The sequence below is a fragment of the Harpegnathos saltator genome, unplaced genomic scaffold, assembly GCF_003227715.2.
Source record: "Harpegnathos saltator strain DR-91 unplaced genomic scaffold, Hsal_v8.6 scaffold192, whole genome shotgun sequence".
NCBI classification, from domain to species: Eukaryota; Metazoa; Arthropoda; class Insecta; order Hymenoptera; family Formicidae; genus Harpegnathos; species Harpegnathos saltator.
In genome coordinates, this window is record NW_020229975.1 from 125,561 (window position 1) to 140,586 (window position 15,026).

The following is a 15,026-nucleotide window of genomic DNA, read 5'->3' on the forward strand; positions in this document are numbered from 1 at the left end:
AACGAGAGCGTTGTCGTCACGCCGCACCGATGTTCTCTCATCGCACCGATGAAATTGATCCGACGACTACGATGCTGCGAATCGATCGATTAGCAAACCGCGGAAGGTAATATATGAGAACAGTTTATTTCAGGAATTGAAACAGATATAATTTCGGGTGTATTATTTTTTCGGCGCATACAATACGATACATGTGTAATATGAGGTATTTCGCGCCCAATTACCGCTTTATTTCACACTGTTATCAATAAACATAGTCATTATTGCCACGTATAAGCTTTAAATCAAAACTTTAGCTCATAAAAATTATGTGCAAGGAATTATGCACAATGAGTTTTGAAATTTGATTTATTTTCTAATACTACGAATTATTATTTTGATCAGATATTAAAGCGACAATTAATTAATCTTGAATTAATCATCAATTTTATTATAATAATCTTATAATGATTCCCACACACACAGTTTAAACTTATTACTAATTAATTTACTTTCGTCACTTGAAAAAGAATATTTTTTATTAACGGTATAAACGGTATAAACGGCATCTGCAACTGAAAGTATTCTACTATATGTTTTCTAAAGTTTTCTATGTGTAAATATGTTACGTAAATTTATCAAATATACGTGTTCACTTCTATAGCAGCAGAATTATTTTTATCGACTCGGAATTTGCGTTCTGTTAAAGAGAAAAAGAATAACACGCACATACACACATAGAAAGAGAGTCTAAAATTCGAATTGCTTTTATAAATGTATAATGAACAGTACGCATAATGTATGCATCGTGCCGCGTTCTGTTGCCGTGCTTTAAAACACAAAAAAAATACAATCGATACCCACCGCCGAATACGAATGGTCATAGAGATGTAAAAAAACCGTATTCTCCTCAATTATTCAGTTAAATCGTTAAATATTGGCAAATCAATGACTAGCGAGTGACCGAATTTCTTTTTGTTATTTGATCGGTGGCGCGTATTCGCGCGCATTTTCTCTCTTCGTGACAAACGCGAACGCAGTTATCGACATACGAGACACACAACGTACACTAGTACATTTTACGGGACGTCAAATATTTCGCCGTCCGTAAATTGGAAATGCAATTAACACCCGGCGCAGCATTAGTCGCGTTGCGAATCCGTTCTCGTGTTTTTTCATTATCTTTTATTTAGCACCAATGTGTAGTGTAACATATTTTGGGAACTTTGTACTGAGCGACAAAACAGACATTTCATGTACTGACTTTTTATGGTGAATTCATTTATTTACGTCAAATGTACGGCGCTTCGGCAAAATGAAAAAGTGATAAAATTAGCGATGGATACACATCGCTAGAAAATCGCAAAATCACATTTGTTAGCTTTGAACTTTTAGTCAATCTATTTCTGTATCGTTTTACTTTGTATACTTGGTACCTCAAATAGATTTATTAGTAACTCAATGATATCTTGTCAAACTTCATCTTTTCCTACAATTTCTCTTGAAAATCTGAAGCTTGCCAAAGTCGGACTAGAGAATCAATATTAAAAGTCCCTCAAATCTTGCTTCACTTGCTTTTCGAGTATTGACATCCATGAATCTCATTGGAGTACGGCAAGATTTAGTTGCGCAATCGAAAATCGTCAACAATGGACCGGTCTCAAGTTATTTCAGAGTACCGAAAATCCTCAATGTCGCCGCAGCGAGCTGTAAATTATACTCTTTGCCAAAGTTGTTAACTTCTAAATTATGACGGAAAGAATTCTGTATACATGTAATACTTGGGCGCGGTGCAGAGATTAAACGGTGCACTGCGCTTCAGTGCGCGATTACGATCCAGCAGTATGCGATTGGTCGGCGCTTCGTCGAACGGCAGGGGCGGAGCGACCGTAATGAGTTTCTAGCTTAGTACTCTCTCTCCAGCTTCGTATCGCACGCGTTGCAGCGCTTTTGCTGTCTGCTTTCATTCTAGTTTGCTTCGTTTCTTTCTCTCGCTTGTTCTTACACTCACATCCGCGCTGTCATAAGATCTACGTGTGCTCTCTCACTGCTTATATAATACAATATAATCTAATATTAATATATTTTCTTTGTATGCTACGCAGAATTTTGCACATTTCTTCTTTCTACTCTCCATCACTCTGCATGTTGCTCGTTCTGTCACGACACTTTGAGAGACCACCATTGTCGGAAGATTTCCTGATTGTTTAATTGCTCAAATGTCTTATTTTTATGAGAAGATGAAAAAATGTCCAATGTAAGAGATTCATATTTATATAGTGTCCTCGTTGAGATTGTACGTTATTCGAACTATAAGTGTTTGAAAACATGAGGTCGAATTTCTTTCAGGAAAAATGTCGAAATGTATGTAAAAGCGATTTATATAGTAATTTTGCAGTTTAACATTTATAAAAAATAAAATATTGCTTACTCAGTTTTTATACATATTTATTTATTCATACACACACATATACGCATCGCACTAGCTCATGTACGCCATCATCACAACAGATTGCATATGCGGAATAACGCAGCGTTAATTATGGTTGATTGCGAATCGTTGACTGCTATGATTTTACGAGATAAAACTTCAATCCTCGCCACTTACACCACAGCAATTTGTGAACCCGTGCATGAACATCGGGTTTGCTCATTTCTTGATATGCAGCCTACACGTAATCGGCCATGCTGTGCGTCGCTATTAAATCCTTCATTTGTTGTTCCTTTTATGATCTGCCGAGAGGGTTGCTGCTGGTCAAACCTTGCACGGAATAAACATCATATTTGTTTCATCGAACGAGGATGAATACAGCCTTCATTCTGGGATAATATGGGAAATAATTGTTAACAATGGATCGATATACACAAGAAGATAAATAAATATTACTCGCTTAAAATTAACTCTTGTTTCCTGTAAAATCTAACAAATTTAAAAAAAATTTTCCAGGTTAAATGGAAGTGGAGAAGGAGCATGTCAATCAAAGGTACTAGCCGAGAAACGGCTATTTTAAATTATGATTCGAGGACTAAATTCTGAAAAATTAATCCTGACTAATAAAAATATATTTTTTTAACATATCTTTCATTGTACGTTTATTCAATCCTCTTCAATTAACAAGTATTTCTCAATCATTTGCGAATTGTTTTATATAAAAAATAACATTTTATTCCGAATAGTCGTTTGCGCAAGTGACTTTCGAAAATCAATGTCGACACGACGAATTCTTGAAACATTGAGAAGTTCGTTGGTGCGCCTGCATCGTTGGCCTAATACGAATGCTAGTCAGTATCTTTGTCGACACTGCATTTTTCATGAGAAGAATAGTATTTCCTTCGAAACGAACGCAAACGTTCAATATTCTGCGTTAAAAATATTCAAGCCGAAGATGAGTGGCACTTTTTGTGTCCATAGGTTTCATTGAAATTTAAAAGAGCAGTATGTAGAAATCTTTTAAAAAATAATTATATATATATATATATATATATCAACTATAATTATATATAATATTATTAATATATAAAATTAATTACATACATACGTACACATCTATTTCCAGAAATAATCGTAAATATATTGGATAGTTCGTTAAATTCGTACGCACATTATTTCTGTGATATTTCTCAACTATTTGTAGGGAATATTGTATGTCTCTAAATTCGCAACCCTTCTTTTATTCGTCCTGTATCATTATGCGTCGTTATATGACTTATGAATCTGATTGAGTTTCGTGAATCTATTAACCCAAGCGTTAAGAGGAATCGGTAATTAGGGTAGTTGTAGAAGGGGATGCAAGCTCCCGCCAACTAAACCCATCCATCTATTTATAGCGATGCGACTGATTTTAGCTTAATAATTATTTCGACGATGCAAGCAATATGCATTAAAGTTGATTTGTTTTCCTCTGCCTTAAACCTCTTCTGTGGTGGCCCTCCGTGCTCGCAATGGTAGTGGTAGTATCGCATCCAATCTCGGACGACCGCGATCTTCCGAAGCAAAGCTCTCTCTTCTGCTCCCGACTGTTGTAAGAGAAAAGAAAACGTTAGGGGTCTAATCGCGTTAGGTGCTCGGCTCGCCATGTTGCTTTCTGGTCACGTATCGCCGTAAAACAAAGGAACATTGAGCGAGAAACCTCACGCAGGATACGCCTTAATATTTAATCCCTCATTATTGGGCGGAGGCTGAGCTTTTGAGACAATTGGCAGTTTTACTAGCCAATAAGGTATAGAGCGCGCGCGCCCAAATGTACCGATCCAGCGGAAACATTACGATCATGCGTGCTCATCACACCAATTTTTCCAGGCTGGTTCTAACTTCGAAGGGCGAAGAATAGCGATACTGTTGCTCTCTGCGGCTCTCTGCAGTTGCTATGGTAGGACATTACATCGAAACATCGTTCGATGAATAAATCGTTGATCTCGAAAATCAGCCCTCTTCGGGAAAAACGAGGAAATTGTTCTCCAATTTCGATTTATTGGAATCACCTACTTTTCTATTGTGTTCTAGATCTACGTATGGGTATGCCGGATACTACGCATCTTGGATACTGGGCATCTTACGCATGAACCTTGGAAATTAATTTCTAAAAGGCCAAAATCACTTTAACATGATATTAATTGGTTGGGAGCTAGCGTAATAATAATGGAGCTAGAAGCTGATTAGTTTTTCAATCTAAGGCGTCTCCTGAGCGAAAAGAAGTTGGAAGCATGAACCATAGGGGGCGACTACGTTATCCCCATAGCGCGGTTACTACAGCACTGTTCCTCACCCGAGAGACCTGCCATAATGAAATTAGAGTTCTCGTTGACTGAGGCGAGGCCCACAACACACCGAGAGCGCGCAGCTGTTGAAATATCACTGCTTTTGCAAAAGGTGGAGCAGCCACTCGAACTGTGCGGTCGGAGAAAGGGAGCTAGGAAGGTATAGACCGAGGAAGGGAAAAAGAGGAAACAGAAGAAAGAGGCAGAGAGAGAGAGAGAGAGAGAGAGAGAGAGAGAGAGAGAGAGAGAGAGAGAGAGAGAGAGAAAGGGGGAAGGCGAGGGGGCAGAATTCGCTAGGAGACACTGTGATCGAGCACCGGACATAGCGTGGTATAATGAAAACATGGCCGCCACCTGAAAATCCCGGATGGCTTTAAACGGAAGTCTGGTTTAAGTTTCTCCCTTAACAGCGTAAGCCGTCATTTCTTCAAGCAAACGCTTTGTTATTTTACAGTCTATTATCCATTTATAATCTCCATGACCATCTCCAACGGCCATCCGTCATTAAAACACAATATTGATTGAAAATTAGTGAATGGACAAACGACAACGTTTTTGGATCGGTAGTTGTCTACATTTTTCATCGTCGTAATAAACACAATATAAAAGATGTATATTTATATTATATACATATGGCAGAATGCGAATTTTACATGTTATATATTTACGACTAGTTCATCGATCAAGGTGAGAATTTCGCGAGTTGTTTCTCCAGCCGTCCTGGAGCATGTTTATCCGATTTTTCGCTTAGAAACGATGACTTGTTTCCGAAGCTCGAGCTCTATTTCGTATATAGAGTGCGAAATTAAGTAGAATTTAATCTCGGAACGCACATTCGTATAAGCCAGAATACACACACGAGTCTGCTTTACATCATCCGTAACCACTTAGCGTATTGGAGTTTGATTTATTTTCCAGGCCAAACTACTGTCTGGGGAGGGCAGCCACCCTCTCAAAGTAGTCTATTGTATTTCTATTAAGTTTCGGGTACATTCTTTCGCCCCGCGTGCACGATCGTGCCGCAGCGCAGTCGACGGTTCTCTCTCCTGATGTCTATTTCCACCCTCCTGTATGACGAGATCGTCGGTGCCACAACGGCACGTGTTTTTTAAACGCCTTTGCGTTCAGAATTGCGTTGCCAATTGAGGAGTCAAGGAAAGAAACCAAGTCAATCTGGGAACATAAATTCTTAGAATGAGACATGAACTGTTCTAGAATCAAAAAGAAATTATTAATGCCGCTGAATGAATTGATATTTTGTGCGACCATGAGTTGCGTATTAAAAAATAAAGAATTAAAGGGATTTATTCTAAAGAACTATACAGTATATTTATACGTGCTCGACCAATAAATGTGCGATACTTTACACATTTATACGAAACAATTTGCGCTTTGCATTCGACAACTGGGAGATTGTAAGTTTTTATACAACTGATTTCGCCGATGAAATCAACATGTATCAACTTTTTATAATTAATGAAGAATTTGCACATCGACAGTAACGAGCTTATCACCAACACTGAAGGTGAGGCTGAATAATTTTTTCTCGTTTACTTTTCATTTTCCTTATTTTTTTTATCTCTTAAAGGACATATACGACATTAAAACTCTTTTTACGAGGATACGTGAGACGAAGTTCGAGGTACTCCACACGAAATCGAGTGGACGTAATATTGAATTAAAACACAAGTAACTCTGAAAATGTTATACAAATTAGGAATTTAATTAATAAATTAATTAAATAACTTAATAACGGGTAGAACGCCAGTGAGGCTTTCGGACGGTAATCTAGATAAGAATGTCGCCACGCGACGCTTTGAGGGGGCCGACTGAGATATATTATAAATCCACCGGAACGGATTCATTACACCGTACCTTAAGAGCAATGTATACGTACTTAATGATACTTGTAACGTAATGCTAGTTGGGCATAATATTCACACGCTTCTTGATTTCATTCATGACACGAATAAGTTAACATAATAATGTATATAGTTTCCACGCACCTTGTAGCGTTAATAATCAAATTTCCGCGCCAGCGGAATTAATAAAATTGACAACGACGTAATTAATTTTAAACAATTACCGTTATCTTCGGTCTCTGCTATCAGTAATGATTAAAAATTGACGTTTGAATTGAATTGAAATGAAAATTTAATTGAAAATTTATCAAGACCGGTTTATTAGATACAATATTTTTTCCGAAGGTATGTAAGAATAATCTCGGTTGATGGACGAGCATTTCATAATGATTAAAGGGATGAATGTGAGGAATTTGTATTTAATCGATTTAGTCGCTCAGCTTTCTGCCAGTGGAAATTAAGCATTCTTTTATCTTCTCACAACGTTCTACGCTCGTCTCAGCTTGGAGTTGCTTTTAATCAATCAAAAAGACCATGAAGAAATGAATTAAGTGGCAACTCTTGGAAGGATATTCTGTGAAGAAAAACAAACTGACGGACTTCCTTCATTTTGTCTGATCTTCTGACCGGAAAAGTCTGGAACGCATTTCGACATACCGATTTCATTTCTCGTTTATCAAGATAGATATTACTTAATATGTAAGCAGCATTTAAAATTGATTATGTGACTCTTACACGTAGTCTGTCGCGCATAATCGTTATATCTAATCAACTGTTAAGTTGGTAATTACACATGAGATGAAAAACGTGTTGACGTTTTGTCGAACATTACCCGGTTAATGTCGAATGAATTGCGAAAGAAGGAAATTGGCACGCAGCACGCAAAGTCCCTTTTCTAACACGTGGAGAACGAAAATTCCTTGTCGATAACAATGGTTGGAAAAAACAAGTCGAGGACGGACAGAGGAAAGAGAATGCGCTCATGGTGATAAACTCCTCGGTAGACAGAATACAGATCGAAAGTCTGCCGGCTAACCGAGTTATCGTGGCCTCCGCCGAATTACTGCACACCCGCCGCTTTCCCTCCATTTGGAAAATCCCCTTGGTACTAAATAAATGTTTCACTCTGGCCGACTTGCTCGGTATATTTATATGCGGTGTTGCGGCGGCGGCGGCGGCGGCGGCGGCAGCGGCGGCAGCGGCGGCAACAACGACGGCGCGATGTTACCCTCTGCCACCCACTACACCTTCACCCTCTGCGCGTAACCATATGTACTTCCCGACGAGAGAAGGTCTCGGACCGGCATCGGTAGTTTCACGTAGCCGCAACAACGGCGGGAACAAGTGGGGTGGATATAGATGCTCGCAAGACGTATGGGACTATCGTTTTCCTCGCGTAAAACTTTTCCATCCTGGCGTGAATGTTTCAGGCAAACGAGCGTTGGTGATTCTCTCGCAAAAGGGGTAACACGCGGCTTCTCGTTTAGGTACTTTCCTCTCATATGTAGGCGATATAAATCCTTCATAAATATAGATATATATATATATATGTATATCATTTTCTTTTATTCTTCTCTATATTATTTTTCACATTGTATGGTGGATCGTGGAAAGAAGAAAACGCGATCGAGCAGTGAATCGGAGCAACACAATGGAAAAGAAATAATCCAAAGTTTTCTATTTGTTCTACTATGCTGGAGATATCGTGTTGGATATGTGTAACTAGAAAAAGAGAGAGAGAGAGAGAGAGAGAGAGAGAGAGAGGGGGGGAGGGAGCGGCAGATTTATTTTTCTATTCGTTTATGTCTATAAACTAATTCTTAAACATCGCAAATAACGATTGCCTTCATATTGCCTTTACATATCGACTCGAATCGATGGTTTATCACACCGTGATGGGCACAAACATTTTTCCCTTTTTCTTTAATGTTGCGGATACATATTCGCCGACCGTCGCCGTCGCAAACTCGTAGGATCTTTTCAGTGGCCCCTTCAGGGGCCGATTCTCGGTCGGCCACCGAAGTTTAAAGTTCCGCAGTCGCGCGCGCGCACTGCAGCGCAAATCGGGGAAAGCCCGTGGGGAGACAGAAAGTTTCGTTCCATCCGCCGCATCGTATAGTCTGCACCGAGGGTAATTCGGAGATACGTCGATTTTCCATTCCCGACTCTCCGGTGTCCGCGTGACTGTCCCGCGCATGAATGTTTTAGAGGAGATAAAGCTGTTCCAAAGTGACTTCCGATCGGTCCACTCGAAAGGCTCCGCGATCCGTCCTGCTGTTTCGCCGAATAAAATTAATTTCACTGTCTTGACAAATATTATAAAGTTTTATTATCGACTGCTATTTGATTGAGGCTATCTCGTTTATTTTCTTCTCGTGATAGGGTTATTTAAACTTCAAGTATTATCTCGTGGTTGTATCTGTACGTTTGTTATTTTGGTTTCACAAAATGTTTTCAGTAGTTTTATATTTCTGGCAGCATGTCATTGAATTTCGTATATAACTGCTCTTGTGCGGCTTCTAAACGAGTGTAGTTAGGAGTAAACATTCTCTAACAATTGTATGTTACTTCAGAAATAGATTGTCGAAAATATAAAAATGTTAGCAATGTTGTGCAATATTGATATGCATAACGAATGCAAAAAGCAACGCAAAAAACGAAGCAAAAAAGAACGAATACGCATTTTGACGCATTTTAACATAATAAAATTACCGGCTGTTGAAATTGATTTTGCCAAGTTATTCTGTATGTCAGGAAGTATGTGCTTATTGTCTAAGAAAGGAAACAATTTCTCGAACCTACTTCTTGCACTTTTATATCCGTCGTCAACGAACGTTGCTACCTAAGTAACGATAACCTCGTAAAAATGCGAACTTTAAAAATAGATTATCCGTAAAGCAAAAGTATCTATTAGCGGTGGAGTCTCCCTTTTTCTCTTTCCCTTAACCTTTCTCTCTCTCTCTCTCTCTCTGTCTCTCAACCTTTACAAATATCACCACGTACAACGAGAGATATTGCGTGTTGCTGCCCGTATAATGTCGACGTTTCCGCGAGTTTAGTGCACAAATTGCACCGGGCAGAAATTAAATTGCAGACATTTGAAATAGGGCGTAAATTGCTGTAAAGGCAATTTTATTTCCCTTTCAGGCAAAGTGCCTTTACAGCCTTCTCTTATTTTGCGGAAGAGTTTCCATCAGTAACCGTAAGCCAAGTACCAAATACCATCAACGGAGTGATGTTCGTTCAGATTACAATAAATTTCGAGAGTCAGTTGATCGATATAGTGTGTCGTCGCGGTAATAATTGGGATCCTAAAACAGAACGATAACCACTTGTTTGCGTATAAATATCCATGAATCGTCGGTTTCTCCATACGTACGGCATATGATCACGTATTAAGCTAATTGAGGTCAATCATCCCTTTGAAGCGAAGCTCCTTCGTTTCCTTCACATGAGAACCTAATAAAAAATTTGTATGGATGATGCGAATATGATAAATCGAATTATCTGGTATTATCATCAACGATAATTAGACATGTACAATTGTATTATGTATTTGTTTCACTTCTTTTTGACGTAGCGAGAGAGCCGAACGTAAGATTATAAACTCTTAAGAGGAGGAAGTAGGGGTTCAGATGCACCTTCCTAGGCTGTGATCGTGGGTACGATCCCTCGGCAACGAACTTCGCACACAAAAGACTCGGGGATCAATGGAGGAGGGGTTACGAGAGACCCCCCGTGGATACGCTCGCACGAGCCAGTTCCTCTGGGATATACAGGCCGGGGAATTATAACAATTTGGGGCACGGCACGTTGGGTAGGTGTCGCGTGGTCACGGTTCTCACATGGGTGCGCCGTATAACGAAATTGATGTCTCTGTTTCGTATCACGTTCCACTCGTGAGCCACGAACGTAGAATGCAGAGAAAAAGAAAGAGAGAGGGAAGGGCTAAGAGGGGACAGCATTTATTATTGTTCCAAGATAAATTTCCATTTATGCGCATGTGACTCTTTCGTGCAGATTATTATGGAATGAAGAGAACGCATGGATTACATAAATTTCTACTGTTATTTCTGTGCTCTCTCTCTCTCTCTCTCTCTCTCTCTCTCTCTCTCTAACACGCATTTGATGAAAAACAATGTTTCTTTATGGAATATTTACTAGCGAGATATAAAACACACGCAGGAGGACTTATCGTTTCGCCATGTCCAGCATGCACCACCAATGCCGGGAGTCGTTTTTCGTTGCTTTCCACCCCTTTCCGTCTCACCCCATAGAACGGTGGCGCTTGGTGTAACAACCCACCCCCTCTCCTTTGCTCTAATCAATTATTTAGCATTGCCACTGTGCTCTGTTACGAGATAAATATTCTGTCCGCGTAATGCGAAACTACTCGAACAGCGGCAGGGGGTTGATGCAACGAACGTTCCGACGATTGCGCGAGCGACAGTATCCAATCGCATCGCCAGAGACCAATCTCCAAACGACCGACACCGGATTGCCATTCGATTGACTCTTTTTACGAGGAAATTGTTGCCGTTTATTGCACACAGTGAGAAAGGACAAATTACCTTTGTGTCGATATTTTTTCACTAAGAAAAGATGTCGATGTTGATCGACGAGCGTGGCGCAATTCATTAACAACACATCTGGGCCGATTAAGTTCAGCTTGTTTTCTCGCGCGAAAGTCACTAAAAAGTAAGTTATTTTTTCAACGTGTCAGCGACATAACGATTTCGCAAGGCAGTCGCGAGATGCGAGTGCTGATAAAAGACAGAAAGTTTTAAATAAAAAATGTTCGCTACCTTTCGAGGACCACACTCATATGCTTGGCTTTTTCACGTCAGCGCGTCTTCCTTCCCCCCTGTTGCCCCATTTGTTGCCAGCGAACGGTCAACCCGGCTTTTTTCTTGTATATCGTACCTTTTTCCACCTCTTGTTTCTTGTCTTTCTCTCTTTTCCTCTCCTTCTCTTTCCCTTTTCCTCACCAGCACTTTATTCGTGCTCCTCGTGTGGGGTTTAGCACCAGTTCTCCAAAGGGTAGCATAAATTATTCGTGCGTCGGTGAAAACGTCTAAGTGACACATGGATGCCTGACACCCGAATTGATCCTCGATCGGGACGCACGGATCGCGTCGGAGAGGGCGGCCAATTTTACAGTTCCTGTTGCAGGAAGGACGGTGGAAGGAGGCATATGAACCTGGCTCGTTCAAGGGTAAGACCTCGTGCATAATTCCTCGAGTTCTTGTGGGATCATGTTAATATACGCTGAATGGATCATTTTGAGACGGAGAGTGCTTTAACTGTAACTCGGCCCGTAATATTTAGAAAGTGCTCATAACATAAAGCATAACTATTTCGAAAGGAAAATAAAATCCTTCGCCTAATCCAATCTGACTTCTTTGCTTCCAAACCGCGTGTATATTTTCCTACTGTTCACTTTTATAAATATTTTATATGTCTAAGGTAACTATTATATGAAACGTTAAAACTGAAGCAAATTTTATAAAATATAAATATATGTAAAATCTGGTCGAGTAATTCAATGACTATTCAATGAAAAAAGATTCTATTTGCGATAATTGCACGTTTAAGAACTAATGGAATTGGATCCAAGTGCCTTCGACGGCCGCACGTTCGAGAGAAAATGCGAACAAATGGCAGGAGCGACCATATAAGAGAGGGCTTTTTTTCCACGAAGTAAGTATTACTTTGCGGCATTAACGTCTGTGGTCGGTCTTACATGCCCGTGATGATATTTTTAACGTTCGCATTGCAGTAGCCATATCTCAGGTGTAACTACTGCAGGTTATCGGTTCCAAGTATGGACGTCAAAAAATACTTGTTTTCTTTCTTTTGTTTCTCCTTTTTTGTCGATGCACTTGGATCGAAAAGATATTTTTATAAGCATAGGAATCACACACATTTCGTAACTAGTTGAAAAAAGGGTCTTGAAAATCAGGCTAAGCCTGATGAACAGCCTGATGAAAGCAGTTGTAGCGGTCAACTATTACGATAATCAGTTTGAATATCTGTTGTATCATTTGCAACTACGTGATTGGAAGACAATTTGTATCTCACATAAAACTTTCGACACGCAACTATCAACTGTCACGAATAATAGTCGCCGAGGTATCGATCTTCTTTCCTGAGGCATCCAGTACTGCGTACACCATAATGCTCAGCGACTCGTCTAGAGCTTAAATCGCGCGTCTGGAGAACTGTGCAATAATACGTGCCTCGGCCATTAAAAAAGTCCGCGTGGCGGTATAATGCAAAAGGCGAAAGAACCTGAACCTGAATCGCGCCACTCGCCGTTCGCCGCTCACTACTCTACGTGTACGGCGAATCATTTTGCAGTTATTACGACAGCAGCAGCAGCAGCAGCAGATACCGCAATGTTTATTGCGCAAACACAGCACGGTAGATTGCTCTCAAATGAATCGACAATCGAAATATTCTTGCGCAATATGGCGCATAAGTTCCTGGTTTATTCGTTTCTCTGCCGAATCGAATATATCACGAGCAACAGCGAAGAACATGACAATTATTTTTCAATCTTTATAATGTGCCAAGGAATTCGTCCCTTCTACAAGTAATATACTGCAGTATTCCAGTTAGACACTTTTCTTCACTTGCAAATAATCAGAATCCTGAAATTGAAAACTAATCCCATATTTATATTATCAATATCATATTATTTATAATATCAAGAAATAAAAAAGCAGATGTTTAATTAAGTTCCAGAAACATCTTATTCATCCACTTCACCTTTAACCGAAGAGCTTCAGTATCAAATCATTTTAAATTCATGTTAAAAAGTAAAGATTAAATGTTGCGCCAAGCTATGGGAAACTGGTGATAAATTTATACGTGCAGTACAGTAAAATCCTTCATAACTTAGAGAACGCAGGAATAAACTATAAACACTACCTCGTTGAATTAAGGGAAAAGGAATATATGTCTTCCCGATAGGACGTGGAAAATGGCGGGTCGAGTCTGTCGACAGTCACCATTTTAAACTCATAGCTCGTATAAAAGGACGCGCCCGCGCATTTACGCGGTCGAGACAACCACCCCTAAAGGGGTGGTGCGACTAATCGATCGGTCATAAGGAATTTCCCGGCAAGAGATATCGATCCACTCCTCCCGAGAAGAATCACCAGTTAGTATCCGATTTGCACGATAATTAGATGAGGATGAGACAGTTGGACAATAATGGAACAACGAGGGAATTTATTAGATAATGGGTCATCATCATGACTTGTTGTCGGTTCTTAGAGCCCTTATTTTTGTTAAATTTAAGGTCAATATATATTGATTCTTAACTGAAACGGCAGAGACATATTGCACAACCGATGTCATTTATTCATTGCTTCAATCTAAGATTCATTTCATGTTTAAAATTGCAAATTTGTTACAAGTAAGTTTACGGAAGTTTATGACAGTTCACGACAACGATAAATATATTTTAGAGAAACAGAATCAGAGATATGTTTGCTAACAGAGCGGCATAATTGCCCTGACACATGAAGATATATTATTCTACAGTATAAATCTACACTACGCTCTGGAATTATATAATTTCATTTCTGTTAAGGCAATTATGCCAGTCAGAATGTTTCGAAAAGAAAAAAATAATACACATTTCTGCATTTTGCACAATTAAAGAAATCTGAAAATTTGCACAAATTTTGAAATTTGTGACAGACTTTTTCTAAGATCAATTGTTCACTTTTTAATTATAAAAATATTAGTTTTTTAAACCAATCAATATATTTTAGGAGTACGATCTCAAAATGTTTATTGTTAAAATTACTAAGATGTCCAAAAATTGGAAACACTATGTTATAAAAGTTAAATTTAACAAATTTCCGCTTAAGAATCAATGAACTAACGTTATATTTATTAATCGTTTCACTCATATGTTTAAAAGCTAGGAGAAAGGAAATAGCGCAGCTTCATGCATTTGTTCATACAGTACGATAACTTGGGAGGGTGAGTGGACGAACAAAACGAGAGAGAGAGAGAGAGAGAGAGAGAGAGAGAGAGAGAGAGAGAGAGAGAAGAGAAGGGGAAAGAGGCGGGGTGGAGAAGGGACAAGAAGGGGAGAGACCAGAGTGAGAATATTCTCCGTAATTAAGTCTCGTCGCTTCCTTGACTCAATGCGGCGCGACGCGACGATCGGCGTCGAAGAAAATAAGAAAGAGAGAGAAAGCCGAAAGAACAAGAGAGGACTGTATAAGGATAGCCAGAAGAAGAAACGGTGCAAAGAAAAAAATAACAGAGAAAGGGAGAAGGAGAAGGAGAGGGAGAGAGAGGGAGAGGGAGAGGGAGAGAGAGAGAGAGAGAGAGAGAGAGAGACAGACAGAGAGAGAGAGAGAGAGAAGAGAAGGAGGTGGAAAAGGAGGCAGGAGACGATCGAGC